Here is a 26,099-nt window from a genome sequence, read left to right as displayed (position 1 = left end):
ATTGGTGAGGTCGTGGATGATGCGCTGCAAGAGGGGTCTTTGGCTGTCTGATCACGGATGAGAACTACCTTCTCATCTGTCACCGCGAGAGTGCTAGCACACAGCTGCATCTGCGATTCGATGTGCTGAATGATCTCCAGCGGCTCACTGGGCGAGGTGACGGAGCGGGACAATGCATCAGCGATTATGAGCTCCTTGCCAGGTGTGTACACCAAGTTGAAGTCATACCTCCTAAGTTTAAGCAGGATTCTCTGCAACCGAGGCGTCATGTCGTTCAGGTCCTTGTGGATGATGTGGACCAGAGGCCTATGATCCGTCTCGACAGTGAATGTCGGCAGGCCGTAGACATAATCATGAAATTTGAGGATGCCGGTGAGAAGACCCAAGCAGTCCTTTTCAATCTGTGCATATCTGGTTACAGTGGGCGTCATCGCCCTTGATGTGTAGGCTACTGGTGTCCAGGATGATGTGTCATCTCGTTGAAGCAACACCGCACCGATGCCATCCTGACTCGCATCTGTGGATATCTTTGTCTTTCGGTCCGGGTCGAAGAATGCCAGGACTGGTGCAGTGGGGAGCTTGGCTTTCAGCTCCAGCCACTCTGTCTGGTGTGCCGCCTTCCATTCAAAGGCAGTTGACTTTTTCACCAGGTTGCGTAGGGCCGTGGTGTATGTGGCCATGTTTGGAATGAACTTGCCCAGAAAATTGACCATACCCAAGAAGCGCAGCACCGCCTTTTTGTCCTCGGGGACCTTCATCGCCTCAATGGCCTTGATCTTGTCTGTGTCCGGGCGCACATCATGCTGTGAGATCTGGTCCCCTCGGAACTTGAACGTCGATGTGCCGAAACAACATTTGGACCTGTTAACTTTAGGCCGTTGGCATGTACACGGCGGAATACCTTCTGGAGACAGGACACATGTTCTTCAGGGGTCGTGGACCATGTGATGATGTTGTCCACGTGCACACGAACCTCTTCAATGCCTTCCATCATCTGCTCCATGATGCGATGGAATATCTCCGATGCCGCGATGATGCCAAATGGCATGCGATTGTAGCAGTATCTGCCAAAAGGCGTGTTGAAGATGCAGAGCCTTCTGCTGGACTCTTCCAGCTGGATTTGCCAAAATCCCTGTGATGCATCCAATTTGGTGAAGAAGCGCGCGTTGCCATCTCACTTGTGATTTCCTCCCGCTTCGGAATGGGGTAGTGTTCCCGCATGATATTCTTATTGAGATCCGTGGGATCAATGCAGATGCGCAGGTCCCCCGAAGGCTTCTTTACGCACACCATCGAGCTGACCCAGTCAGTCGGTTCGGTGACCTTGGCTATGATGCCTTGTTGCTGAAGATCCTTGAGTTGTGCCTTCAGGCGCTCTCTCAGTGGAGCAGGGACTCGCCGTGGTGCGTGGACCACTGACTTGGCATCAGGCCGTAGCAGAATCTTGTATCGATACGGCAGCGTGCCCATCCCATTGAACACATCTGGATACTGGGCGAGGATGTCGTCGATGCCGGTCTGAAGATCCACATGGGAGGATGTCGTAGTGTAAACCTTTGAACGAGGTACAGCTGCTTGCAGGCGGGTGCACCTAATAGGGATGCCCTGTCCGGCTTAACAATTTCACAGCGTAACCGTGCTTGTGTGTGTCAGTGGATACGTGTAGATGGCAGGATCCCAGTGCCGTGATGACATTCCCGTTGTAATCCAGGAGCTTGCAGGCAGCTGGAAGCACCGTGGGGGGCTTCTTAATGCGTCTGAAGTCTGCCTGTGAAGAGGTTGGCAGAGGCAGCTGTGTCCAGCTTGAACTGGATGGGGCAGTGGTTTTAAAAAAAATAATTTTAATTCAAATTTTCACAAAATACCAACAACAAAATACAGAAAGACATAAATATACATAAATAATAAATTAACAGCCTTCATCAACACAAAGGCAAATATACACGCCCCCTCAAGAAAAACAAACCAACCCCCCCCCCCCCGCCCCCGGGCTGCTGCTGCTGCTGACCATCTTCTAACGTTCTGCCAGGAAGTCTAGGAACGGTTGCCACCGCCTGAAGAACCCTTGCACCGATCCCCTTAAGGCAAATTTCACCCTCTCCAATATAATAAACCCCGCCATATCGTTGATCCAGGATTCCACGATTGGGGGCCTCGCATCTTTCCACTGAAGGAGAATCCTTCGCCAGGCTACCAGGGACGCAAAGGCCAGAATTCCAACCTCTTTCGCCTCCTGCACTCCCAGCTCCTCTGCCACCCCAAATATTGCGAGCCCCCAGCCCGGCTTGACCCTGGAACCTACCACCCTCGACACCGTCCTCGCTACACCCTTCCAAAACTCCTCCAGCGTTGGGCACGCCCAGAACATGTGGGTGTGGCTTGCTGGGCTCCCTGCGCACCTAACACACCTGTCCTCACCCCAAAAGAACCTGCTCATCTTGTCCCGGTCATGTGAGCCTTATGCAGCACCTTAAATTGTATGAGGCTGAGCCTCGCGCAAGAGGAGGAAGAGTTCACCCTCCCCAGGGCATCCGCCGACGTCCCCTCGTCAATCTCCTCACCCTCCACCGAGGCCTCCTCCTCCTCCTGCATCACCTGATACGTTGCCAAGATCCTCTCCTCTCCAACCCACACCCCCGATAGCACCCTGTCCTGGACCCCGCGTGGCGGCAGCAATGGGAACGCCACCAACTGCCGCCGAACAAACGTCCTTAACTGCATATATCTGAAGGTGATCCCCGGGGGGGAGCCCAAACTTCTCCTCCAGCTTACCCAGGCTCGCAAACTTCCCATCCACAAACAAGTCCCCCATCCTTCTAATACCTGCCCTGTGCCAGCTCAGGAACACTCTGCCCAATCTCCCCGGGACAAATCGGTGGTTCCCCCGAATTGGGAACCGCACCGAGGCCCCCATCTCCCCCCTGTGACATCTCTATTGCCCCCAAGTTTTGAGGGTAGCTGCCACCACCGGGTTCGTGGTATACCTCGTTGGAGGAAGCAGCAGCAGTGCCGTCACCAGCGCCTCCAGGCTCGTGCCCACACAGGATGCCATCTCCAGCCTCTTCCATGCAGCCCCCTCCCCCACCATCACCCACCTGCGCACCATCATCGCATTGGCGGCCCAGTAGTACCCACAGAGGTTAGGCAGCGCCAACCCCCCATATCCCTGCACCGCTCCAGGAACACCCTTCTCACCCTCGGGGTCTTCTGCACCCACACAAACCCCATAACGCTCCTGTTAACCCGCCTGAAGAAGGCCTTAGGGATCAGGATGGGGAGGCATTGGAACAGGAACAAAAACCTTGGGAGCACCGTCATTTTAACTGACTGCACCCTACCCGCCAGGGAGAGTGGCAACACGTCCCACCTCTTAAACCCCTCCTCCATCTGCTCCACCAGCCTCAAGAAGTTAAGCTTATGCAGGGCCCCCCAGCTCCTGGCCACCTGAACCCCCAGGTACCTGAAACTCCTCTCCGCCCTTTTTAGCGGGAGCTCACCAATCCCCCTCTCCTGGTCCCCTGGGTGCACCACTACCAACTCGCTCTTCCCCATGTTGAGCTTGTACCCGGAGAAATCTCCAAACTCCCTAAGGATCCTCATCACCTCTGGCATTCTCTCCACCGGGTCCGCCACATATAGCAGCAAATCATCCGCATACAGCGACACCCGATGCTCCTCCCCACCCTGCACCAGCCCCCTCCAGTTCCTCGACTCCCTCAACGCCATGGCCAGGGGTTCAATCGCCAGTGCGAAGAGCAGGGGGGGACAGGGGACACCCTGCCCTCGTCCCCTGGTGTAGCCGGAAATACTCTGACCTCCTTCTGTTCGTGGCCACACTCGCCACCGGGGCCTCATTCAGCAGCCTCACCCACCTGACGTACACCTCCCCGAACCCAAACCTTTCCAACACCTCCCACAGGTAGCCCCACTCCACCCTATCAAAGGCCTTCTCCGCATCCATCGCCGCCACTATCTCCGCCTCCCCTTCCATCGCCGGCATCATTATAACATTCAAGAGCCTCCGTACATTAGTATTCAACTGCCTCCCTTTCATGAACCCCGTCTGATCCTCGTGTATGACCTGCGGCACACAGTCCTCTATCCTCATGGCCAAAATCTTTGCCAGCAACTTTGCATCTACATTTAGGAGCGAGGTCGGCCTATATGACCCACAATGTTGGGGATCCTTGCCCCTCTTCAGGATCAGGGAAATCAGCGCTCTAGACATCGTCGGGGGCAGAGCACCCCCTTCCCTTGCCTCGTTGAAGGTCCTTACCAACAGCGGGCCCAGCAGCTCCGAATACTTCTTGTAAAATTCAACCGGGAACCCATCCGACCCCGGTGCCTTCCCCGCCTGCATGTTCCCTATCCCTTTGACCAACTCCTCCAACCCAACCGGCGCCCCCAACCCCGCCACCTGCCCCTCCTCCACCCTCGGAAACCCCAGCCGGTCCAGGAAGCAACCCATCCCTCCCTCCTCCAGTGGGGGCTTAGACCGGTACAGTTCCTCGTAGAAGTCCCTGAAGACCCCATTGATACCGACTGCACTTGGCAGCGTGCTCCCTCCTCAACACCTAACTCCCCCGATCTCCCTAGCTGCCTCCCGCTTCCGAAGCTGGTGCACCAGCATCCGGCTCGCCTTTTCTCTGTATTCATATACCGCCCCCTGCGTCTTCCTCCACTGCGCTTCCGACTTCCTGGTGGTCAACAAATTGAACTCAGCCACTCCCCGCACACTCTCTTCCACACTCCACTCCCCATGCACTCTCATTCCCGCACTCCACTCCTCACGCACTCTCATTTCCGCACTCCTCTCCCCACGCACTCTCAATCCCGCACTCCACTCCCCACGCACTCTAATTCCCGTACTCCACTCCCCATGCACTCTCATTCCCGCACTCCACTCCCCACGCACTCTCATTCCCGCACTCCAGTCTCCACACACTATCATTCCCGCACTCCAGTCCCCACACACTCTCATTCCCGCACTCCACTCACCCCGCACTCTCATTCCAGCACTCTACTCACCCCGCACTCTCATTCCCGTACTCGACTCCCCACGCACTCTCATTCCCGCACTCCACTCCCCACGCACTCTCATTCCCGTACTCGACTCCCCACGCACTCTCATTCCCGCACTCCACTCCCCACACACTCTCATTCCCGCACTCCAGTCCCCACACACTCTCATTCCCGCACTCCAGTCCCCATACACTCTCATTCCGGCACTCCACTCCCCACACACTCTCATTCCCGCACTCCAGTCCCCACACACTCTCATTCCCGCACTCCACTCACCCCCCCACACTCTCATTCCTGCACTCAATTCCCCACGCACTCTCATTCCCACACTCCACTCCCCACACACTCCCATTCCCACACTCCAGTCCCCACACACTCTCATTACCGCACTCCACTCCCCACACACTCTCATTCCCGCACTCCTCACCCCACACACTCTCATTCCCGCACTCCACTTACCCCGCACTCTCATTCCCGCACTCCACTCCCCACGCAATCTCATTCCCGCACTCCACTCCCCACACACTCTCATTCCCGCACTCCACTCCCCACGCACTCTCATTCCCGCAATCCACTCAACCCGCACTCTCATTCTCACACTCCAATCCCCACACACTCTCATTCCAGCACTCCACTCCCCACGCACTGTCATTCCCGTACTCCACTCCCCACGTTCTCTCATTCCAGCACTTTACTCCCCGCACGCTCTCATTCCCGCACTGAACTCTCCGCACACTCTCATTCCCGCACTCCTCTCCCCACGCACTCTCATTCCCGCACTCCACTCCCCACGCACTCTCATTCCCGCACTCCACTCCTCACGCACTGTGATTCCAGCATTCCACACCCCACGCACTCTCATTCCCGCACTCCACTCCTCACGCACTCTCATTCCGTACTCCACTTCCCATGCACTCTCATTCCCGCACTCCACTCCCCACGCACACTCATTCCCGTGCTCCACTCCCCACGCACTCTCATTCCCGCACTCCACTCCCCACGCACTCTCATTCCTGCACTCCACTCCCCACGCACTCTCATTCCCGCACTCCACTCCTCACACACTCTCATTCCCGCACTCCAGCCCTCACTCACTCTCATTCCGTACTCCACTTCCCATGCACTCTCATTCCCGTACTCCACTCCCCACGCACTCTCATTCCCGCACTCCACTCCCCACGCACTCTCATTCCAGCACTCCACTCCCCATGCACTCTCATTCCCGCACTCCACTCCCCACGCACTCTCATTTCCGCACTCTTCTCCCCACGCACTCTCATTCCCGCACTCCACTCCCCACTCACTCTCATTCCGTACTCCACTTCCCATGCACTTTCCTTCCCGCACTCCACTCCCCACGCACACTCATTCCCGTGCTCCACTCCCCACGCACTCTCATTCCCGTACTCCACTCCCCATGCACTCTCATTCCCGCACTCGACTCCCCACGCACTCTCATTCCCGCACTCCACTCCCCACGCACTCTCATTCCCGCACTCTACTCCTCACACACTCTCATTCCTGCACTCCACTCCTCACTCACTCTCATTCCGTACTCCACTTCCCATGCACTCTCCTTCCCGCACTCCACTCCCCACGCACACTCATTCCCGTGCTACACACCCCACGCACTCTCATTCCCGCACTCCACTCCCCACGCACTCTCATTCCGTACTCCACTCCTCACGCAGTCTTATTTCCGCACTCCTCTCCCCACGCACTCTCATTCCCGCACTCCATTCCCCATGCACTCTCATTCCCGCACTCCACTCCCCACGCACACTCATTCCCGTGCTCCACTCCCCACGCACTCTCATTCCCGCACTCCACTCCCCACGCACTCTCATTCCGTACTCCACTCCTCACGCACTCTTATTTCCGCACTCCTCTCCCCACGCACTCTCATTCCCTAACTCCATTCCCCATGCACTCTCATTCCCGTACTCCACTCCCCACGCACTCTCATTCCCGCACTCCACTCCCCACGCACTCTCATTCCGTACTCCACTCCTCACGCACTCTTATTTCCGCACTCCTCTCCCCACGCACTCTCATTCCCGCACTCCATTCCCCATGCACTCTCCTTCCCGCACTCCACTCCCCACGCACACTCATTCCCGTGCTCCACTCCCCACGCACTCTCATTCCCGCACTCAACTCCCCACGCACTCTCATTCCGTACTCCACTCCTCACGCACTCTTATTTCCGCACTCCTCTCCCCACGCACTCTCATCCCCGCACTCCATTCCCCATGCACTCTCATTCCCGTACTCCACATCCCATGCACTCTCATTCCCGTACTCCACTCCCCAAGCACTCTCATTCCCGCACTACACTCCCCATGCACTCTCATTCCCGCACTCCACTCCCCACGCATCCTCATTCCCGCACTCTACTCCTCACACACTCTCATTCCCGCACTCCACTCCTCACGCACTCTCATTCCCGCACTCCACTCCCCACGCACTCTCATTCCCACACTCCACTCCTCACGCACTCTTATTCCCGCAGTCCACTCCACATACATCCTCATTCCTGCACCCCACTCCCGCCACACTCTCATTCCCACACTCCACACCCCACGCACTCTCAATCCCGCACTCCACTCCCCACGCACTCCCATTCCGGCACTCCACTCCCCACGCACTCTCATTCACGCATTGCACTCCCCCAACACTCTCATTCCCGCAATCCACTCCCCACATACTCTCATTCCCGCACTCCACTCCCCACACACTCTCATTCCCGCACTCCACTCCCCACGCACTCTCATTCCCGCAATCCACTCAACCCGCACTCTCATTCTCACACTCCAATCCCCACACACTCTCATTCCAGCACTCCACTCCCCACGTTCTCTCATTCCAGCACTTTACTCCCCGCACGCTCTCATTCCCGCACTGAACTCTCCGCACACTCTCATTCCCGCACTCCTCTCCCCACGCACTCTCATTCCCGCACTCCACTCCTCACGCACTGTGATTCCAGCATTCCACTCCCCACGCACTCTCATTCCCGCACTCCACTCGTCACGCACTCTCATTCCCGTACTCCACTCCCCACGCACTCTCATTCCCGCACTCCACTCCCCCCACACTCTCTTCCACACTCCACACCCCACGCACTCTCATTCCCGCACTCCACTCCTCACGCACTCTGATTCCAGCATTCCACTCCCCATGCACTCTCATTCCCGCAGTCCACTACTCACACACTCCCATTCCTGCACTCCACTCCTCACTCACTCTCATTCCGTACTCCACTTCCCATGCACTCTCATTCCCGCACTCCACTCCGCACGCACACTCATTCCCGTGCTCCACTCCCCACGCACTCTCATTCCCGCACTCCACTCCCCACGCACTCTCATTCCTGCACTCCACTCCCCACGCACTCTCATTCCCGCACTCCACTCCTCACACACTCTCATTCCCGCACTCCAGCCCTCACTCACTCTCATTCCGTACTCCACTTCCCATGCACTCTCATTCCCGTACTCCACTCCCCACGCACTCTCATTCCCGCACTCCACTCCCCACGCACTCTCATTCCAGCACTCCACTCCCCATGCACTCTCATTCCCGCACTCCACTCCGCACGCACTCTCATTTCCGCACTCTTCTCCCCACGCACTCTCATTCCCGCACTCCACTCCCCACTCACTCTCATTCCGTACTCCACTTCCCATGCACTTTCCTTCCCGCACTCCACTCCCCACGCACACTCATTCCCGTGCTCCACTCCCCACGCACTCTCATCCCGTACTCCACTCCCCATGCACTCTCATTCCCGCACTCGACTCCCCACGCACTCTCATTCCCGCACTCCACTCCCCACGCACTCTCATTCCCGCACTCTACTCCTCACACACTCTTATTCCTGCACTCCACTCCTCACTCACTCTCATTCCGTACTCCACTTCCCATGCACTCTCCTTCCCGCACTCCACTCCCCACGCACACTCATTCCCGTGCTACACTCCCCACGCACTCTCATTCCCGCACTCCACTCCCCACGCACTCTCATTCCGTACTCCACTCCTCACGCAGTCTTATTTCCGCACTCCTCTCCCCACGCACTCTCATTCCCGCACTCCATTCCCCATGCACTCTCATTCCCGCACTCCACTCCCCACGCACACTCATTCCCGTGCTCCACTCCCCACGCACTCTCATTCCCGCACTCCACTCCCCACGCACTCTCATTCCGTACTCCACTCCTCACGCGCTCTTATTTCCGCACTCCTCTCCCCACGCACTCTCATTCCCGCACTCCATTCCCCATGCACTCTCATTCCCGTACTCCACTCCCCACGCACTCTCATTCCCGCACTCCACTCCCCACGCACTCTCATTCCGTACTCCACTCCTCACGCACTCTTATTTCCGCACTCCTCTCCCCACGCACACTCATTCCCGTGCTCCACTCCCCACGCACTCTCATTCCCGCACTCAACTCCCCACGCACTCTCATTCCGTACTCCACTCCTCACGCACTCTTATTTCCGCACTCCTCTCCCCACGCACTCTCATCCCCGCACTCCATTCCCCATGCACTCTCATTCCCGTACTCCACTTCCCATGCATTCTCCTTCCCGCACTCCACTCCCCACGCACTCTCATTCCCGCACTCCACTCCTCACGCACTCTTATTTCCGCACTCCTCTCCCCACGCACTCTCATTCCCGCACTCCATTCCCCATGCACTCTCATTCCCGTACTCCACTCCCCAAGCACTCTCATTCCCGCACTACACTCCCCATGCACTCTCATTCCCGCACTCAACTCCCCACGCACTCTCATTCCGTACTCCACTCCTCACGCACTCTTATTTCCGCACTCCTCTCCCCACGCACTCTCATCCCCGCACTCCATTCCCCATGCACTCTCATTCCCGTACTCCACTTCCCATGCATTCTCCTTCCCGCACTCCACTCCCCACGCACTCTCATTCCCGCACTCCACTCCTCACGCACTCTTATTTCCGCACTCCTCTCCCCACGCACTCTCATTCCCGCACTCCATTCCCCATGCACTCTCATTCCCGTACTCCACTCCCCAAGCACTCTCATTCCCGCACTACACTCCCCATGCACTCTCATTCCCGCACTCCACTCCCCACGCATCCTCATTCCCGCACTCTACTCCTCACACACTCTCATTCCCGCACTCCACTCCTCACGCACTCTCATTCCCGCACTCCACTCCCCACGCACTCTCATTCCCACACTCCACTCCTCACGCACTCTTATTCCCGCAGTCCACTCCACATACATCCTCATTCCTGCACCCCACTCCCGCCACACTCTCATTCCCACACTCCACACCCCACGCACTCTCAATCCCGCACTCCACTCCCCACGCACTCCCATTCCGGCACTCCACTCCCCACGCACTCTCATTCACGCATTGCACTCCCCCAACACTCTCATTCCCGCAATCCACTCCCCACATACTCTCATTCCCGCACGCCACTCCCCACGCACACTCATTCCCGCATTCCACTCCCCCCACACTCTCATTCCCACACTCCACTCCCCACGCACTCTCATTCCAGCACTCCACTCCCCACGCACTCTCATTCCCGCTCTCCACTAACCACGTTCTCTCATTCCAGCACTCCACTCGCCACGTACTCTATTTCCCGCACTCCATTCCCCATGCACTCTCATTCCCGCACTCCACTCCCCAGGCACTCTCATTCCCACACTCCACTCCCCTCACACTCCGATTTCAGCACTCCGCTCCTCACACACTCTCATTCCAGCACTCCACTACCCCCACACTCTCATTCCCGCACTCCACGCCCCACGCAGTCTCGTTCCCGCACTCCACTACCGCCACACTCTCATTCCAGCACTCCACTCCCCACGCACTCTCACTCCCGCACTCCACTCCCCATGCACTCTCATACCCGCACTCCACTCCACACACACTCTCATTCCCGCACTCCACTCCCCCACACTCTCATTCCCGCACTCCACTACCGCAGTCCAGACCCCGCACACTCTCATTCCCGCACTCCACACCCCACACACTCTCAATCCTGCACTCCACTCCACACGCACTCTCATTCCCGCACTCCACTCCCCACGCACTCTCATTCCCGCATTCCACTCCCCCCACACTCTCATTCCCACACTCCACTCCCCACACACTGTCATTCCCGCACTCCACACCCCACGCACTCTCATTCCTGCACTCCAATCACCACGTTCTCTCAATCCAGCACTCCACTCGCCACGTACTCTAATTCCAGCGCTCCACACCCCACGCATTCTCAATCTCCCACTCCACTCCCCACGCACTCTCATTCCAGCACTCCACTCCCCACGCACTATCATTCCAGCACTCCACTCCCCACGCACTCTTATTCCCGCACTCCACTCCACATACACTTCATTACCGCACTCCACGCCCGCCACACTCTCATTCCCACACTCCACACCCCACGCACTCTCAATCCCGCACTCCACTCCCCACGCACTCTCATTCCGGCACTCCACTCCCCACGCACTCTCATTCCCGCATTCCACTTCCCCCACATTCTCATTCCCGCAATCCACACCCCACACACTCTCATTCCCGCACGCCACTCCCCACGCACTCTCATTCCCGCATTCCACTCCCCACGCACTCTCATTCCCGCACTCCACTCACCACGTTCTCTCATTCCAGCACTCCACTCGCCACGTACTCTAATTCCCGCACTCCATTCCCCATGCACTCTCATTCCCGCACTCCACTCCCCAGGCACTTTCATTCCCACACTCCACTCCCCTCACACTCCGATTTCAGCACTCCGCTCCTCACACACTGTCATTCCAGCACTCCACTCGCCCCACACTCTCATTCCCGCACTCCACTCCCCACGCAGTCTCATTCCCGCACTCCACTCCACACACAGTCTCATTCCTGCACTCCACTCCCGCCACACTCTCATTCCCGCACTCCAGACCCCGCACACTCTCATTCCCACTCCACACCCCACACACTCTCAATCCCGCACTCCACTCCCCACGCACTATCATTCCCGCACTCCACTCCCCACGCACTCTCATTCCCGCACTTCTCTCCCCACGCACTCTCATTCCCACACTCCACTCCTCACACACTCTTATTCCCGCACTCCACTCCACATACATCCTCATTCCTGCACCCCACTCCCGCCACACTCTCATTCCCACACTCCACACCCCACGCACTCTCATTCCAGCACTCCACTCCCCACGCACTCTCATTCCCGCACTCCACTCACCACGTTCTCTCATTCCAGCACTCCACTCGCCACGTACTCTAATTCCCGCACTCCATTCCCCATGCACTCTCATTCCCGCACTCCACTCCCCAAGCACTCTCATTCATACACTCCATTCCCCTCACACTCCGATTTCAGCACTCCGCTCCTCAAACACTCTCATTCCAGCACTCCACTACCCCCACACTCTCATTCCCGCACTCCACTCACCACGCAGTCTCGTTCACGCACTCCAATCCACACACAGTCTCATTCCCGCACTCCACTCCCGCCACACTCTCATTCCCGCACTCCAGACCCCGCACACTCTCATTCCCACTCCACACCCCACACACTCTCAATCCCGCACTCCACTCCCTACGCACTCTCATTCCCGCACTCCACTCCCCACGTACTCTCATTCCCGCATTCCACTCCCCCCACACTCTCATTCCCGCACTCCACTCAACACACACTCTCATTCCCGCACTCCACTCCCCACGCACTCTCATTCCCGCACTCCACTCACCACGTTCTCTCATTCCAGCACTCCACTCGCCACGTACTCTAATTCCAGCACTCCACTCCCCACGCACTATCATTCCAGCACTCCACTCCCCACGCACTCTTATTCCCGCACTCCGCTCCACATACACTTCATTACAGCACTCCACGCCCGCCACACTATTATTCCCACACTCCACACCCCACGCACTCTCAATCCCGCACTCCACTCCCCACGCACTCTCATTCCGGCACTCCACTCCCCACGCACTCTCATTCCCGCATTCCACTTCCCCCACATTCTCATTCCCGCAATCCACACCACACACACTCTCATTCCCGCACGCCACTCCCCACGCACTCTCATTCCCGCATTCCACTCCCCACGCACTCTCATTCCCGCACTCCACTCACCACGTTCTCTCATTCCAGCACTCCACTCGCCACGTACTCTAATTCCCGCACTCCATTCCCCATGCACTCTCATTCCCGCACTCCACTCCCCAGGCACTCTCATTCCCACACTCCACTCCCCTCACACTCCGATTTCAGCACTCCGCTCCTCAAACACTCTCATTCCAGCACTCCACTACCCCCACACTCTCATTCCCGCACTCCACTCACCACGCAGTCTCGTTCCCGCACTCCAATCCACACTCAGTCTCATTCCCGCACTCCACTCCCGCCACACTCTCATTCCCGCACTCCAGACCCCGCACACTCTCATTCCCACTCCACACCCCACACACTCTCAATCCCGCACTCCACTCCCTACGCACTCTCATTCCCGCACTCCACTCCCCACGTACTCTCATTCCCGCATTCCACTCCCCCCACACTCTCATTCCCGCACTCCACTCAACACACACTCTCATTCCCGCACTCCACTCCCCACGCACTCTCATTCCCGCACTCCACTCACCACGTTCTCTCATTCCAGCACTCCACTCGCCACGTACTCTAATTCCAGCGCTCCACACCCCACAAATTCTCATTCCCACACTCCACTCCCCACGCACTCTCATTCCAGCACTCCACTCCCCACGCACTGTCATTCCCGCACTCCACTCCCCACGTTCTCTCATTCCAGCACTTTACTCCCCGCACGCTCTCATTCCCGCACTGCACTCTCCGCACACTCTCATTCCTGCACTCCTCTCCCCACGCACTCTCATTCCCGCACTCCACTCCCCACGCACTCTCATTCCCGCACTCCACTCCTCACGCACTCTGATTCCAGCATTCCCCTCCCCATGTACTCTCATTCCCGCACTCCACTCCTCACGCACTCTCATTCCCGTACTCCACACCCCACGCACTCTCATTCCCGCACTCCACTCCCCCCACACTCTCTTCCACACTCCACTCCCCACGCACTCTCAATCCCGCACTCCACTCCCCACGCACTCTCAGTCCCACATTCCACTCCCCCCACTCTCTCATTCCCGCACTCCACTCCACACACACCCTCATTCCCGCACTCCACTCCCCTCGCACTCTCATTCCCGCATTCCACTCCCCCCACACTCTCATTCCCGCACTCCACTCCCCACGCACTCGCATTCACGCACTCCACTCCTCACGCACTCTCATTCCCGCACTCCACTCCCCACGCACTCTCATTCCCGCACTCCACTTCCCACGCACTCTCATTCCCGTACTCCACTCCCCACGCGCTCTCATTCCCGCACTCCACTCCCCACGCATTCTGATTCCTGCACTCCACTCCTCACGCACTCTCATTCCCGTACTCCACTCCCCATGCACTCTCATTCCCGCACTCCCTCCCCATGCACTCTCATTCCCGCACTCCACACCTCACGCACTCTCATTCCCGCACTCCACTCCCCCCACACTCTCATTCCCGCACTCCACTCCCCACGCACTCTCATTCCTGCACTCCATTCCCCATGCACTCTCATTCCCGCATTCCACTCCCCACGCACTCTCATTTCAGCACTCCATTCCCCATGCACTCTCATTTCCGCACTCCACTCCCCTGGCACAGTCATTCCCACACTCCACTCCCCCACACTTTCATTCCCGCACTCCACTCCCCACGCACTCTCATTCCCGCACTCCACTCCCCACGCACTCTCATTCCGCACTCCACTCCTCACGCACTGTGATTCCAGCATTCCACTCCACACACACTCTCATTCCCGCGCTCCACTCCCGCCACACTCTCATTCCCGCACACCAGACACCGCACAGTCTCATTCCCACACTCCACACCCCACGCACTCTCTATCCCGCACTCCAATCCCCACACACTCTCATTCCGGCACTCCACTCACCACGCACTCTCATTCCCGCACTCCACTCCCCATGCACTCTCATTCCCGCACTCCACTCCCCACGCATTCTTATTCCCGCACTCCACTCCACATACACTCTCATTCCAGCACTCCACTCCCGCCACACTTTCATTCCCGCACTCCACTCCCCATGCACTCTCAATCCCGCACTCCACTCCCCACGCACTCTCAATCCCGCACTCCATTCCCCACGCACTCTCATTCCGGCACTCCACTCCCCACGCACTCTCATTCCCGCATTCCACTCCCCCCACATTCTCATTCCCGCAATCCACTCCCCACACACTCTCATTCCCGCACGCCACTCCCCACGCACTCTCATTCCCGCATTGCACTCCCCTCACACTCTCATTCCCTCACTCCACTCCCCACGCACTCTCATTCCCGCACTCCACTCCCCACGCACTCTCATTTCCGCACTCCACTCCCACGCACTCTCATTTCCGCACTCCAGTCCCCACACACTCTCATTCCCGCACTCCACTCCCCACACACTCTCATTGCCGCACTCCTATCCCCACACACACTCAATCCTGCACTCCACTCCCCACACACTCTCATCCCCGCACTCCACTCCCCACGCACTCTCATTCCTGCACTCCACTCACCACGTTCTCTCATTCCAGCACTCCACACGCCACGTACTCTAATTCCCGCACTCCACTCCCCACGCACTCTCATTCCCGCACTCCACTCACCACGTTCTCTCATTCCAGCACTCCACTCGCCACGTACTCTCATTCCCGCACTCCCCTCCCCATGCACTCTCAGTCCCGCACTCCACTCCCCAGGCACTCTCATTCCCACACTCCACTCCCCTCACACTCTGATTTCAGCACTGCACTCTCCGCACACTCTCATTCCCGCACTCCTCTCCCCACGCACTCTCATTCCCGCACTCCACTCCCCACGCACTCTCATTCCCTCACTCCACTCCTCACGCACTCTGATTCCAGCATTCCACACCCCACGCACTCTCATTCCCGCACTCCACTCCTCACGCACTCTCATTCCCGTACTCCACACCCCACGCACTCTCATTCCTGCACTCCACTCCCCCCACACTCTCTTCCACACTCCACTACCCACGCACTCTCATTCCCGCACTCCACTCCTCACGCACTCAGATTCCAGCATTCCACTCCCCACGCACTCTCATTCCCGCACTCCACTCCCCACGCACACTCATTCCCGTACTCCACTCCCCATGCACTCTCATTCCCGTACTCCATGCCCCACGCACTCTCATTCCCGCACACCACTCCCCGCACACTCTCTTCCACACCCCACTCCCCATGCACTCTCATTCCCGCACTCCACTCCTCACGCACTCTCATTCCAGCATTCCACTCCCCACGCACTCTTATTCCCGCACTCCACTCCCCACGCACTCTCATTCCCGCACTCCACGCCCCACGCACTCTCATTCCCGCACTCCACTCCTCACACACTCTCATTCCTGTACTCCACTCCTCACTCACTCTCACTCCGTACTCCACTTCCCATGCACTCTCATTCCCGCACTCCACTCCCCACGCAGTCTCATTCCCGCACTCCACTCCCGCCACACTCTCATTCCCACACTCCAGACCCCGCACACTCTCATTCCCACTCCACACCCCACACACTCTCAATCCCGCACTCCACTCCCCACGCACACTCATTACCGCTCTCCACTCCCCACGCGCACTCATTCCCGCATTCCACTCCCCCCACACTCTCATTCCCGCACTCCACTCCCCACACACTCTCATTCCTGCACGCCACTCCCCACGCACTCTCATTCCCGCATTACACTCCCCCCACACTCTCATTCCCGCACTCCACACCCCACGCACTCTCATTCCCGTACTCCACTCCCCATGCACTCTCATTCCCGCACTCCGCTCCCCACGCACTCTCATTCCCGCACTCCACTCGCCACGCACTCTCATTCCCGCACTCCACTCCTCACACACTCTCATTCCTGTACTCCACTCCTCACTCACTCTCACTCCGTACTCCACTTCCCATGCACTCTCATTCCCGCACTCCACTCCCCACGCAGTCTCATTCCCGCACTCCACTCCCGCCACACTCTCATTCCCACACTCCAGACCCCGCACACTCTCATTCCCACTCCACACCCCACACACTCTCAATCCCGCACTCCACTACCCACGGACTCTCATTAACGCTCTCCACTCCCCACGCACACTCATTCCCGTATTCCACTCCCCCCACACTCTCATTCCCGCACTTCACTCCCCACACACTCTCATTCCTGCACGCCACTCCCCACGCACTCTCATTCCCGCATTACGCTCCCCCCACACTCTCAATCCCGCACTCCACTCCCCACACACTCTCATTCCAGCATTCCACTCCCCACGCACTCTCACTCCCGCACTCTACTCCTCACGCACTCTCATTTCCGCACTCCTCTCCCCACGCACTCTTATTCCCGCACTCCACTCCCCACGCACTCACATTCCCGTACTCCACTCCCCATGCGCTCTCAGTCCCGCACTCCGCTCCCCACGCACTCTCATTCCCGCACTCCACTCCCCACGCACTCTCATTCCCGCACTCCACTCCTCACACACTCTCATTCCTGCACTCCACTCCGCACTCACTCTCATTCCGCACTCCTCTCCCCATGCACTCTCATTCCCGTACTCCACTCCCCACACACTCTCATTCCGTATACCACTCCTCACTCACTCTCATTCCGTACTCCACTTCCCATGCACTATCTTTCCCGCACTCCACTCCCCACGCACACTCATTCCCCCACTCCACTCCCCACGCACTCTCATTCCAGCACTCCACTCCCCACGCACTCTCATTCCCGCACTCCACTCCCCCCACACTCTCATTCCCGCACTCCACTCCCCACGCACTCTCATTCCTGCACTCCATTCCCCATGCACTCTCATTCCCGCATTCCACTCCCCACGCACTCTCATTTCAGCACTCCATTCCCCATGCACTCTCATTTCCGCACTCCACTCCCCTGGCACAGTCATTCCCACACTCCACTCCCCCACACTTTCATTCCCGCACTCCACTCCCCACGCACTCTCATTCCCGCACTCCACTCCCCACGCACTCTCATTCCGCACTCCACTCCTCACGCACTGTGATTCCAGCATTCCACTCCACACACACTCTCATTCCCGCGCTCCACTCCCGCCACACTCTCATTCCCGCACACCAGACACCGCACAGTCTCATTCCCACACTCCACACCCCACGCACTCTCTATCCCGCACTCCAATCCCCACACACTCTCATTCCGGCACTCCACTCACCACGCACTCTCATTCCCGCACTCCACTCCCCATGCACTCTCATTCCCGCACTCCACTCCCCACGCATTCTTATTCCCGCACTCCACTCCACATACACTCTCATTCCAGCACTCCACTCCCGCCACACTTTCATTCCCGCACTCCACTCCCCATGCACTCTCAATCCCGCACTCCACTCCCCACGCACTCTCAATCCCGCACTCCATTCCCCACGCACTCTCATTCCGGCACTCCACTCCCCACGCACTCTCATTCCCGCATTCCACTCCCCCCACATTCTCATTCCCGCAATCCACTCCCCACACACTCTCATTCCCGCACGCCACTCCCCACGCACTCTCATTCCCGCATTGCACTCCCCTCACACTCTCATTCCCTCACTCCACTCCCCACGCACTCTCATTCCCGCACTCCACTCCCCACGCACTCTCATTTCCGCACTCCACTCCCACGCACTCTCATTTCCGCACTCCAGTCCCCACACACTCTCATTCCCGCACTCCACTCCCCACACACTCTCATTGCCGCACTCCTATCCCCACACACACTCAATCCTGCACTCCACTCCCCACACACTCTCATCCCCGCACTCCACTCCCCACGCACTCTCATTCCTGCACTCCACTCACCACGTTCTCTCATTCCAGCACTCCACACGCCACGTACTCTAATTCCCGCACTCCACTCCCCACGCACTCTCATTCCCGCACTCCACTCACCACGTTCTCTCATTCCAGCACTCCACTCGCCACGTACTCTCATTCCCGCACTCCCCTCCCCATGCACTCTCAGTCCCGCACTCCACTCCCCAGGCACTCTCATTCCCACACTCCACTCCCCTCACACTCTGATTTCAGCACTGCACTCTCCGCACACTCTCATTCCCGCACTCCTCTCCCCACGCACTCTCATTCCCGCACTCCACTCCCCACGCACTCTCATTCCCTCACTCCACTCCTCACGCACTCTGATTCCAGCATTCCACACCCCACGCACTCTCATTCCCGCACTCCACTCCTCACGCACTCTCATTCCCGTACTCCACACCCCACGCACTCTCATTCCTGCACTCCACTCCCCCCACACTCTCTTCCACACTCCACTACCCACGCACTCTCATTCCCGCACTCCACTCCTCACGCACTCAGATTCCAGCATTCCACTCCCCACGCACTCTCATTCCCGCACTCCACTCCCCACGCACACTCATTCCCGTACTCCACTCCCCATGCACTCTCATTCCCGTACTCCATGCCCCACGCACTCTCATTCCCGCACACCACTCCCCGCACACTCTCTTCCACACCCCACTCCCCATGCACTCTCATTCCCGCACTCCACTCCTCACGCACTCTCATTCCAGCATTCCACTCCCCACGCACTCTTATTCCCGCACTCCACTCCCCACGCACTCTCATTCCCGCACTCCACGCCCCACGCACTCTCATTCCCGCACTCCACTCCTCACACACTCTCATTCCTGTACTCCACTCCTCACTCACTCTCACTCCGTACTCCACTTCCCATGCACTCTCATTCCCGCACTCCACTCCCCACGCAGTCTCATTCCCGCACTCCACTCCCGCCACACTCTCATTCCCACACTCCAGACCCCGCACACTCTCATTCCCACTCCACACCCCACACACTCTCAATCCCGCACTCCACTCCCCACGCACACTCATTACCGCTCTCCACTCCCCACGCGCACTCATTCCCGCATTCCACTCCCCCCACACTCTCATTCCCGCACTCCACTCCCCACACACTCTCATTCCTGCACGCCACTCCCCACGCACTCTCATTCCCGCATTACACTCCCCCCACACTCTCATTCCCGCACTCCACACCCCACGCACTCTCATTCCCGTACTCCACTCCCCATGCACTCTCATTCCCGCACTCCGCTCCCCACGCACTCTCATTCCCGCACTCCACTCGCCACGCACTCTCATTCCCGCACTCCACTCCTCACACACTCTCATTCCTGTACTCCACTCCTCACTCACTCTCACTCCGTACTCCACTTCCCATGCACTCTCATTCCCGCACTCCACTCCCCACGCAGTCTCATTCCCGCACTCCACTCCCGCCACACTCTCATTCCCACACTCCAGACCCCGCACACTCTCATTCCCACTCCACACCCCACACACTCTCAATCCCGCACTCCACTACCCACGGACTCTCATTAACGCTCTCCACTCCCCACGCACACTCATTCCCGTATTCCACTCCCCCCACACTCTCATTCCCGCACTTCACTCCCCACACACTCTCATTCCTGCACGCCACTCCCCACGCACTCTCATTCCCGCATTACGCTCCCCCCACACTCTCAATCCCGCACTCCACTCCCCACACACTCTCATTCCAGCATTCCACTCCCCACGCACTCTCACTCCCGCACTCTACTCCTCACGCACTCTCATTTCCGCACTCCTCTCCCCACGCACTCTTATTCCCGCACTCCACTCCCCACGCACTCACATTCCCGTACTCCACTCCCCATGCGCTCTCAGTCCCGCACTCCGCTCCCCACGCACTCTCATTCCCGCACTCCACTCCCCACGCACTCTCATTCCCGCACTCCACTCCTCACACACTCTCATTCCTGCACTCCACTCCGCACTCACTCTCATTCCGCACTCCTCTCCCCATGCACTCTCATTCCCGTACTCCACTCCCCACACACTCTCATTCCGTATACCACTCCTCACTCACTCTCATTCCGTACTCCACTTCCCATGCACTATCTTTCCCGCACTCCACTCCCCACGCACACTCATTCCCCCACTCCACTCCCCACGCACTCTCATTCCAGCACTCCACTCCCCACGCACTCTCATTCCCGCACTCCACTCCCCACGTTCCCTCCTTCCAGCACTTTACTCCCCGCACGCTCTCATTCCCGCACTGCACTCTCCGCACACTCTCATTCCCGCACTCCTCTCCCCACGCACTCTCATTCCCGCACTCCACTCCCCACGCACCCTCATTCCCGCACTCCACTCCTCACGCACTCTGATTCCAGCATTCCACTCCCCACGCACTCTCATTCCCGCACTCCACTCCTCACGCACTCTCATTCCCGCACTCCACTCCCCACGCACTCTCATTCCCGCACTCCACGCCCCACGCACTCTCATTCCCGCACTCCACTCCTCACACACTCTCATTCCTGTACTCCACTCCTCACTCACTCTCACTCCGTACTCCACTTCCCATGCACTCTCATTCCCGCACTCCACTCCCCACGCAGTCTCATTCCCGCACTCCACTCCCGCCACACTCTCATTCCCACACTCCAGACCCCGCACACTCTCATTCCCACTCCACACCCCACACACTCTCAATCCCGCACTCCACTCCCCACGCACTCTCATTACCGCTCTCCACTCCCCACGCGCACTCATTCCCGCATTCCACTCCCCCCACACTCTCATTCCCGCACTCCACTCCCCACACACTCTCATTCCTGCACGCCACTCCCCACGCACTCTCATTCCCGCATTACACTCCCCCCACACTCTCATTCCCGCACTCCACACCCCACGCACTCTCATTCCCGTACTCCACTCCCCATGCACTCTCATTCCCGCACTCCGCTCCCCACGCACTCTCATTCCCGCACTCCACTCGCCACGCACTCTCATTCCCGCACTCCACTCCTCACACACTCTCATTCCTGTACTCCACTCCACACTCACTCTCACTCCGTACTCCACTTCCCATGCACTCTCATTCCCGCACTCCACTCCCCACGCAGTCTCATTCCCGCACTCCACTCCCGCCACACTCTCATTCCCACACTCCAGACCCCGCACACTCTCATTCCCACTCCACACCCCACACACTCTCAATCCCGCACTCCACTACCCACGCACTCTCATTACCGCTCTCCACTCCCCACGCACACTCATTCCCGCATTCCACTCCCCCCACACTCTCATTCCCGCACTTCACTCCCCACACACTCTCATTCCTGCACGCCACTCCCCACGCACTCTCTTTCCCGCATTACACTCCCCCCACACTCTCAATCCCGCACTCCACTCCCCACACACTCTCATTCCAGCATTCCACTCCCCACGCACTCTCACTCCCGCACTCCTCTCCCCACGCACTCTTATTCCCGCACTCCACTCCCCACGCACTCTCATTCCCGCACTCCACTCCCCATGCGCTCTCATTCCCGCTCTCCGCTCCCCACGCACTCTCATTCCCGCACTCCACTCCCCACGCACTCTCATTCCCGCACTCCACTCCTCACACACTCTCCTTCCTGCACTCCACTCCGCACTCACTCTCATTCCGCACTCCTCTCCCCATGCACTCTCATTCCCGCACTCCACTCCCCACGCACTCTCATTCCCGCACTCCACTCCCCACGCACACTCATTCCCCCACTCCACTCCCCACGCACTCTCATTCCAGCACTCCACTCCCCACGCACTCTCATTCCCGCACTCCACTCCCCACGTTCCCTCCTTTCAGCACTTTACTCCCCGCACGCTCTCATTCCCGCACTGCACTCTCCGCACACTCTCATTCCCGCACTCCTCTCCCCACGCACTCTCATTCCCGCACTCCACTCCCCACGCACCCTCATTCCCGCACTCCACTCCTCACGCACTCTGATTCCAGCATTCCACTCCCCACGCACTCTCATTCCAGCACTCCACTCCTCACGCACTCTCATTCCCGTACTCCACTCCCCATGCACTCTCATTCCCGCACTCCACTCCCCCCACACTCTCTTCCACACTCCACTCCCCACGCACTCTCATTCCCGCACTGCACTCTCCGCACACTCTCATTCCCGCACTCCTCTCCCCACGCACTCTCATTCCCGCACTCCACTCCCCACGCACCCTCATTCCCGCACTCCACTCCTCACGCACTCTGATTCCAGCATTCCACTCCCCACGCACTCTCATTCCCGTACTCCACTCCACACACACCCTCATTCCCGCACTCCACTCCCCTCGCACTCTCATTCCCGCATTCCACTCCCCCCACACTCTCATTCCCGCACTCCACTCCCCACGCACTCGCATTCACGCACTCCACTCCTGATGCACTCTCATTCCCGCACTCCACTCCCCACGCACTCTCATTCCCGCACTCCACTTCCCACGCACTCTCATTCCCGTACTCCACTCCCCACGCGCTCTCATTCCCGCACTCCACTCCCCACGCATTCTGATTCCTGCACTCCACTCCTCACGCACTGTCATTCCCGTACTCCACTCCCCATGCACTCTCATTCCCGCACTCCACTCCCCACGCGCTCTCATTCCCGCACTCCACTCCCCACGCATTCTGATTCCTGCACTCCACTCCTCACGCACTCTCATTCCCGTACTCCACTCCCCATGCACTCTCATTCCCGCACGCCACTCCCCACGCACTCTCATTCCCGCACTCCACACCTCACGCACTCTCATTCCCGCACTCCACTCCCACCACACTCTCATTCCCGCACTCCACTCCCCACGCACTCTCATTCTTGCACTCCATTCCCCATGCACTCTCATTCCCGCATTCCACTCCCCACGAACTCTCATTCCAGCACTCCATTCCCCATGCACTCTCATTTCCGCACTCCACTCCCCTGGCACTCTCATTCCCACACTCCACTCCCCTCACACTCCGATTTCAGCACTCCGCTCCTCACACACTCTCATTCCAGCACTCCACTCCCCCACACTTTCATTCCCGCACTCCACTCCCCACGCACTCTCATTCCAGCATTCCACTCCCCACGCACTCTTATTCCCGCACTCCACTCCCCACGCACTCTCATTCCCGCACTCCACGCCCCACATACTCTCATTCCCGCACTCCACTCCTCACACACTCTCATTCCTGTACTCCACTCCTCACTCACTCTCACTCCGTACTCCACTTCCCATGCACTCTCATTCCCGCACTCCACTCCCCATGCACTCTCATTCCCGCACTCCGCACCCCACGCACTCTCATTCCCGCACTCCACTCCCCACGCACTCTCATTCCCGCACTCCACTCCTCACACACTCTCATTCCTGTACTCCACTCCTCACTCACTCTCACTCCGTACTCCACTTCCCATGCACTCTCATTCCGTATACCACTCCTCACTCACTCTCATTCCGTACTCCACTTCCCATGCACTATCTTTCCCGCACTCCACTCCCCACGCACACTCATTCCCCCACTCCACTCCCCACGCACTCTCATTCCAGCACTCCACTCCCCACGCACTCTCATTCCCGCACTCCACTCCCCACGTTCTCTCCTTCCAGCACTTTACTCCCCGCACGCTCTCATTCCTGCACTGCACTCTCCGCACACTCTCATTCCCGCACTCCTCTCCCCACGCACTCTCATTCCCGCACTCCACTCCCCACGCACCCTCATTCCCGCACTCCACTCCTCACGCACTCTGATTCCAGCATTCCACTCCCCACGCACTCTCAATCCCGCACTCCACTCCTCACGCACTCTCATTCCCGTACTCCACTCCCCACGCACTCTCATTCCCGCACTCCACTCCCCCCACACTCTCTTCCACACTCCACTCCCCACGCACTCTCATTCCCGCACTGCACTCTCCGCACACTCTCATTCCCGCACTCCTCTCCCCACGCACTCTCATTCCCGCACTCCACTCCCCACGCACCCTCATTCCCGCACTCCACTCCTCACGCACTCTGATTCCAGCATTCCACTCCCCACGCACTCTCATTCCCGTACTCCACTCCACACACACCCTCATTCCCGCATTCCACTCCCCTCGCACTCTCATTCCCGCATTCCACTCCCCACGCACTCGCATTCACGCACTCCACTCCTGACGCACTCTCATTCCATCACTCCACTCCCCACGCACTCTCATTCCCGCACTCCACTTCCCACGCACTCTCATTCCCGTACTCCACTCCCCACGCGCTCTCATTCCCGCACTCCACTCCCCACGCATTCTGATTCCTGCACTCCACTCCTCACGCACTCTCATTCCCGTACTCCACTCCCCATGCACTCTCATTCCCGCACTCCACTCCCCGTGCACTCTCATTCCCGCACTCCACACCTCACGCACTCTCATTCCCGCACTCCACTCCCCCCACACTCTCATTCCCGCACTCCACTCCCCACGCACTCTCATTCCTGCACTCCATTCCCCATGCACTCTCATTCCCGCATTCCACTCCCCACGCACTCTCATTCCAGCACTCCATTCACCATGCACTCTCATTTCCGCTCTCCACTCCCCTGGCACTCTCATTCCCACACTCCACTCCCCTCACACTCCGATTTCAGCACTCCGCTCCTCACACACTCTCATTCCAGCACTCCACTCCCCCACACTTTCATTCCCGCACTCCACTCCCCACGCACTCTCATTCCAGCATTCCACTCCCCACGCACACTTATTCCCGCACTCCACTCCCCACGCACTCTCATTCCCGCACTCCACGCCCCACGCACTCTCATTCCCGCACTCCACTCCTCACACACTCTCATTCCTGTACTCCACTCCTCACTCACTCTCACTCCGTACTCCACTTCCCATGCACTCTCATTCCCGCACTCCACTCCCCACGCAGTCTCATTCCCGCACTCCACTCCCGCCACACTCTCATTCCCACACTCCAGACCCCGCACACTCTCATTCCCACTCCACACCCCACACACTCTCAATCCCGCACTCCACTCCCCATGCACTCTCATTACCGC

The sequence above is a fragment of the Scyliorhinus torazame genome, chromosome 3, assembly GCF_047496885.1.
Source record: "Scyliorhinus torazame isolate Kashiwa2021f chromosome 3, sScyTor2.1, whole genome shotgun sequence".
Taxonomy (NCBI): Eukaryota; Metazoa; Chordata; class Chondrichthyes; order Carcharhiniformes; family Scyliorhinidae; genus Scyliorhinus; species Scyliorhinus torazame.
The sequence above is the reverse complement of the archived record's forward strand: the minus strand, read 5'-3'. Positions refer to the sequence as shown.